Source organism: Rutidosis leptorrhynchoides, chromosome 4 (assembly GCF_046630445.1).
Source record: "Rutidosis leptorrhynchoides isolate AG116_Rl617_1_P2 chromosome 4, CSIRO_AGI_Rlap_v1, whole genome shotgun sequence".
Lineage (NCBI taxonomy): Eukaryota > Viridiplantae > Streptophyta > Magnoliopsida > Asterales > Asteraceae > Rutidosis > Rutidosis leptorrhynchoides.
In genome coordinates, this window is record NC_092336.1 from 121,129,229 (window position 1) to 121,136,916 (window position 7,688).

Here is a 7,688-nt window from a genome sequence, read left to right on the forward strand (position 1 = left end):
TATAAACTAGCAATAAATGCTCCAGCTCGAATTGAAACTCCAAAAGCTGACAACAAAGTCACTCATGAGTCTTTGCCACACCTGAAATATGGAAGACCAATTGGTTCCAAAGATAAAAATTCTCGAAAACGAAATCAGATGATAATGAGGTAAAAAGAGTGTTCAAGAAGAACTACAAATCAATATTCCTACTGATGATGATATTGATGAAGTCAATACGGAATTTGCAATATTATGCACATTCAAAAATATTATGAAACCGAAATGAAATGAAAAATTTTGATGAGAAATTTTCATATAATGTTGCATATGACATCATGAATGATGATGATCTAGAACCAAAGTCTGACATAGAATGTCAAAATAGACATGACTAGGCTAAATGAAAAGGAGCAATACGAGCTGAATTTGAATCACTCAATCAAAGAAACTTATTCGAATCTGCCGTTCTCACATCTAAAGATGTAAAACTTGTGGGGTATAGATGGATTTTTGTGCGAACAAGAAATGAGAAAAATGAAGTTACAAGGTATTAAAGATAGACTTCAGCTCAAGGTTTTCCTCAAAGACCATGAATTGATTGTGAGGAAACTTATTCTATTGTTATGGATGCAATTACTTTTAGATACTTAATTAGCCTGGAAGTTTCTAAAAAATTAGAAATGCGTCTCATGGATGTTACCACTTATTTATATCGACCACTTGATAGTGATATATGTGATGACCCGGGAATTTTCGACCAAATTTAAACTTAATCTTTATATGTTTCCGACACGAAAAGCAAAGTCTGTAATGTTGAGTCTCGAAAACTTTGAACTGTGTTCATGTATATATTTAAACCTTTGGACATGCCCAACGATTCACGAACCATTTTATCGTAAATAGAAATGTATATATATATAAATAGGTGTATATATTAATTTGAGTTAATGAAAATACGAAATAACTATTTGAATTAGGAATGTAAGTATTATACAAAGTAATTAAGCTATAAATATGTATGACTTATATATATAATTAATATTATATGTATATTGTAATATGTATATATATAAATATTCAAATAAGGTTGTTATATAAAATAAATAATACATAATTAAAGAAATGTAAGGTTAGTATATTAAATCTAATTACAAGTTAAATTATAATTGTTATATTAATATTGCTATTATTACTTGTTAGTATCATTATCAATATTAGTAGTATTAATATAATATATAAAATACAGATGTAGAAATTGAAACCTATAACTTGTTATTACTAACATTACTAAATATTAACATATATAATATAATTATTATTATTATAGATTATTATTATTATTATTATTATTATAAAAGTAATACAATTTATTGATATTATCATTAATTAACATTGTTACTAACAATTAATACTATAAATGTTATTAATATTATTATGATGGTGAGCAATACTAATGTTAACAGTATTATTATTTATTTATTATTATTACAGTATTATTATTTATTATTATTATTAATATTACAATATTATTATTAGTTAATATATATATGTATTTATTAAAAATTATATACAAGGCAAGAAAATCAAATCAGATATCAATCACAATCAATCCAGTACTTTAACTGTTATATATTCGTTTTCCAAATTAACTAGCAAACAATTTCTGTTAGAAGTATCGAACAGCTAAATAAATAAATACAGTTACATATAGAATACAGATATAACAAAATGCATAATACCTTATCTATCACAATCAATCTATTTTAGTTCTGCTCATGATTGGTACGATATATATTCCATATTGAATTCACATCAGCTACGAAACAAATTCTGTTAGGGGTCATTCTCCACTTTAATTTTTTTTTTTTTCTGCTTTTCCTTGTTTCAACTTAGCTGCCGAATTCGTATGAAACAAAACCCACTCATTTAATTGATACCCTCACCACCATTTGGATTGCTTGAGCAAAGAACCATCATAATCAAAAACTCATCACCAACATCCATCACCTTCTGCACCTGCATGATTCATTTTTTTTTCCTGTCCAACAACAATAACAATAACCCATTTTTATATATAAATATATATACATATGGGTATCATCAAACCATAATCATAATCTAAACAACCAATTATGTTTATAGAAACTCACTTGATCACCACCATGGAAAGCCAAACCCATTAGTTGATAAAGGCTGCTGCTACTACGCCACTGTACCGTTCCAATGACGTGAAACCCAAACAGTCAACTACCACCTAGCCAAAAATATCATCACAATCTATACACCACTAGCAAAACACTTTAAACCGCCTTCATCACTTGGTTGCTGCTATGCTTTCTTTCTGTCTGCTGTCTAAACGAACCACTAACCAAAACAACCAATATTTTCCACTGCTGCTACCTGCTGTGTAATATTATAACCTGTTCGTTTTATTTTTGTTCCGTTTGAAAACCCACACAAACACCACACCCAAACTATCATCATTACGGTTGATGTATGACAATTGTTTTCAACTTCAGTCATGAATAACCTAAACAACATCAAAAGGTCACTGTTAAGCAATTTCATCAAACTTTTCGATTACCATCATCATCAAACCACCAAGAATATCATTTATTGCTACTATTGTTCTATCAAACAATTAAACAGAAATCATAGAGGAATTAAAGGAACTAATAGAACATTAAGAAATCGACTACATACCTGATTGATTAATGGATCGATTTCGGGATCGATTGATGATGAGTAGATTGATGATGAGTAGATCGATGATGAGTAGATCGATGATGATTAGATCGATGATAACGATTTATGCCATCTCTGTAATTAAACTGATGTGTTTATTGATTCTTCTTAACTTGACCAAAACAAAACCGAAACCCAAATTAAGACTGCAGCTCCTCTAATTCACAAGTTCTAAATTTGATTGATCGATTGCTGAACCAGAGACCGAGATCGATCTACTTTGTTGTTGCTTTATCTGTTTATATTGAACGAACATCATCACACACACACATAACACCCATCGATTTAGGTCTCCTGATACCACCCATCGATTTAAGTCTCCTAGTACCCCTTGGGCCATTGAAACCGAAACTGGATGCAACATGGGCCTGGATTTGATATTAGATGGGATTTTATAATTGGGCTTCAAGTATCACATATTAAAATCATTAGACATGGCTTAAATTTATGAATGAACCTGCAGCTCAATGGTTTAGTAGCGGGGTTGTGAAAATGAGGTTAAGGGTTCGATACTGGTCAGTGACAAAAAAATTTTGTGTTATTCATTCAACAATGGAAGCTACAACAATACTTGTTAACTATTAAAGGTATATTATTATTATTATTATTATCATTATTATTATTATTATTATTATCATTATTAATATTATTTTTATTATTAAAAGTATTCTTATTGTTAAAAATATCATTATTAGTAAAATTATCATATTTACTAAATTTATCACTTTAGTTTCATTAACACTATCATTATTATTATATATCACTATTAATATTCTCATTATTAGTACAATAAACATTATTTATCTAAAATATATTTACCACATACCTATACTAATATTACATAGTTTTATATATTTAAACAAAATATTATTTCTATTAAGCAATACATAATATATAAATATCTTATACAAAATAGATAGTAATATGATTATATATGTAAAAAAAAATTATCTTAATACATTATAAACTTAGTTAATGAGTATTACGTGTTAATATATATAAATGATATAGGTTCGTGAATCCGAGTTCAACCTTACACTTGTTCAATGATGTTATATGTATTTTTACTACAAAATACATAAGGTGAGTTTCATTTGCCTTTTTACCCTTTATATTTTTGGGCTGAGAATACATGCGCAATTTTTATAAATGTTTTACGAAATGGACACAAGTAATCGAAACTACATTATATGGTTGAATTATCGAAATCGAATATGCCCCTTTTTATAAAGTCTGGTAATCTAAGAATTAGGGAACAGACACCCTAATTGACGCGAACTCTAAAGATAGATCTATCGGGCCCAACAAGCCCCATCCAAAGTACCGGATGCTTTAGTACTTCAAAATTTATATCATGTCCGAAGGAGGATCCCGGAATGATGGGGATATTCTTATATGTATATTGTGAATGTCGGTTACCAGGTGTTCAATCCATATGAATGATATTTTTGTCTCTATGCATGGGACGTATGTTTATGAGAAATGGAAATATGAAATCTTGTGGTCTATTAAAATTATGAAATGATTATTTATGATAAACTAATGAACTCACCAACCTTTTGGTTGACACTTGAAAGCATGTTTATTCTCAGGTACGAAAGAAATCTTCCGCTGTGCATTTGCTCATTTTAGAGATATTACTTGGAGTCATTCTTGACATATTTCAAAAGACGTTGCATTCGAGTCGTCGAGTTTATCAAGATCTTTATTAAGTCAACTATAGTTGGATGTAATAGGAAATGGTATGCATGTCGTCAACCTTCAATGAAATGAAAGTTTGACTTTTAAAAACGAATGCAATGTTTGTAAAATGTATCATATAGAGGTCAAGTACCTCGCGATGTAACCAACTATTGTGATCCGTTTATAATCGATGTGGACTTCGTCCGGATGGATTAGGACGGGGTATGACAATATACATATGAAGAAACCTGAAGGATTTAAGATATCAGAAGCTTCTAAAATTATGAAATGATTATTTATGATAAACTAATGAACTCACCAACCTTTTGGTTGACACTTGAAAGCATGTTTATTCTCAGGTACGAAAGAAATCTTCCGCTGTGCATTTGCTCATTTTAGAGATATTACTTGGAGTCATTCTTGACATATTTCAAAAGACGTTGCATTCGAGTCGTCGAGTTTATCAAGATCTTTATTAAGTCAACTATAGTTGGATGTAATAGGAAATGGTATGCATGTCGTCAACCTTCAATGAAATGAAAGTTTGACTTTTAAAAACGAATGCAATGTTTGTAAAATGTATCATATAGAGGTCAAGTACCTCGCGATGTAACCAACTATTGTGATCCGTTTATAATCGATGTGGACTTCGTCCGGATGGATTAGGACGGGGTATGACAATATACATATGAAGATACCTGAAGGATTTAAGATATCAGAAGCTTCTAATGCAAAACTCAAGGAAGTAATACAGTAATTTACAAAGATCTTTATATGGGTTGAAACGATCGGGACGTATGTGGTATAACCGATTAAGCGATTACTTCAAAAGCAAATGGTATACAAATAATCTTATTTGCCCACGTATTTTCATTAAACAACATCTGAATATGTGATCATAGTTGTTTATGTCAATGGTCATACATCATAGGGACAAATAAAGAGATCCACGAAGTCATTCAACTTCTAAAGAAAGAATTTGAAATGAAAGATCTTGGAACAACCAAGTATTGTCTTGGTTTGCAGATTGAGCATATGTTTAATGGTTTACTTGTACATCAAACAACTTATACCGAAAAGATTTTAAAACGTTTCTATATGGATAAGGCAAAACGATTAAGTACTCATATGGTTATTAGATCGCTCAATACTGACACTGATCTATTTCGTCCCCATGAAGATCATGAAGATCTTCTTGGTTCAGAAGTTCCATATTTTAGTACAATTGAAGCTCTTATGTATTGTACAAATTGTACAAGACCTGCCATTTCTTAGCACCTTGATCGATGAAAAGAAACTCATGAATTCAAGCTCAACATCCGAAACAATTCGAAATAAGGCTCTCCCTCAAAAAATTGACATCTTTGCTTGGAGAGCAACTTTGAAAAGACTTCCAACGAGAATGGAGTTAGACAAACGTGGAATTAATCTAGACACATTACTATACCCACTTTGCGATTCAAGTGCTGAGACCATCGAACATATACTCATCAATTGTCAAAAAGTTAAGGTCATATGGGATCTACTTCTAAAATGATGGAATCTTCAATCACTAAATATCTCCAACATCGATGATGTGTTCACTACTTCACCAACAATCAAGGATTGACAAATACACATGTAGATGATATAATATGGCAAGCAACCAAATGGTCATGTGGGTACTTGATGAAACATAGAAACGCAAAAATATTTCGAAATGAAAATTGGTAACTGTTGAGTCCCCAAAATAATTAAGGATTTAATTATGACAAAACTGTAATTTATTTGCACTAAAATATTATGTGCGGTCAGCACAAGTTTGTTCATGTATAGACAGCAGATATTACTATGTCGAGTGTTTAGTTTGCTGCTCAGTCTACCAGCACAAGGTAGACAGTGTTCTTCAATCAGCACAGGATGTGTACTCAGCTAATCAAGAACATGAAGTGGCTCAGAAATGAAGAACTAGCACAGCTGGAATGCAGTCACTACACAAGACAGCTATGCTCCATTATAAGCATAGTAGTTTCCCGAGTGGTCTACATCAATGGTACTATTCAACAGCACTCAAAGACAAAGTTGAACAGAAAAGGACACGCGTCGGCGGCTAACAAGTGATCTTACAAGACCACGTGGGAATGCAGAAGTTTAACGCACGTGGGAACACAACATTCTATTTGTTTAATCAAATAGTGGTGCCAAACCGAATTGGGGTATTCCTGCAAATAGCTACCAAAGAGGAAAGAAGAGAGCATGCTCTCTGATGTAGTTATCTCCACAAGTACAGACATCCTATGTACCAGTGGACAATAGAACCATTACACGGTTAATAGGACTACTATAAATTGTTGTATCCACTATTGTAACAACTAGTGGCGTGGGTTTATTTTTATAGAGTCAAAATGTGTAATAGCTGTTAGTTTACCTCTTAGCTATAATCTAGGTAATCTGTATCAACCAACTATCATTCTGCCAAGGATAGTTGTGATTCTTTGTGATTCAATCAATAAAGAATAACTGTTGAAAATTACATGTGACTCTACTTATTTTGTCACACCCCAGGTAAAACGTTCCCCGTAGCATGATATTGTCCGCTTTGCAGAGATAGGGACGTACCCTTGTCTCCCTCGTAGGTTGCTCACGGATTTTTCTTGGCGACCACACACGACGAACACTTTCCCAGGAGGTCACCCATCCTGGTAGTGCCCTTGCCTGAGCACGCTTAACTGCAGAGTTCTAATGAGATCTGCTGCGCTTGTGGTCCCAAAACGCGTCATGCTAGGAAAGGTCTCCACACCCTTATAAGGCATGCTTCGTTCCCCTCTCCAACCGATGTGGGACGGATGTAACACGGATGTTACAATTCTCCCCCCTAATGGGACACAGCGTTCCTGTAAAGACCCATCCTAATCCATCCGAACGAAGTCCATATCGATTATAACCGATTCACAACAGTTGATTACATCGCGAGGTACCTGACCTCTATATGATACATTTTACAAACATTGCATTCGTTTTTGGAAAAGACAATCTTTCATTTCATCGAAAGTTAACGACATGCATACAATTTCATAATATATCTAACTATAATTGACTAAATAATAATCTTGATAAACTCAACGACTCGAATGCAACGTCTTTTGAAATATGTCATGAATGACTCCAAGTATTATCTTTAAAATGAGCAATTACACAGCGGAAGATTTATTTCGTACCTGAGAATAAACATGCTTTCAAGTGTCAACCAAAAGGTTGGTGAGTTCATTAGTTTACATAAATAATCATTTCCATCATTT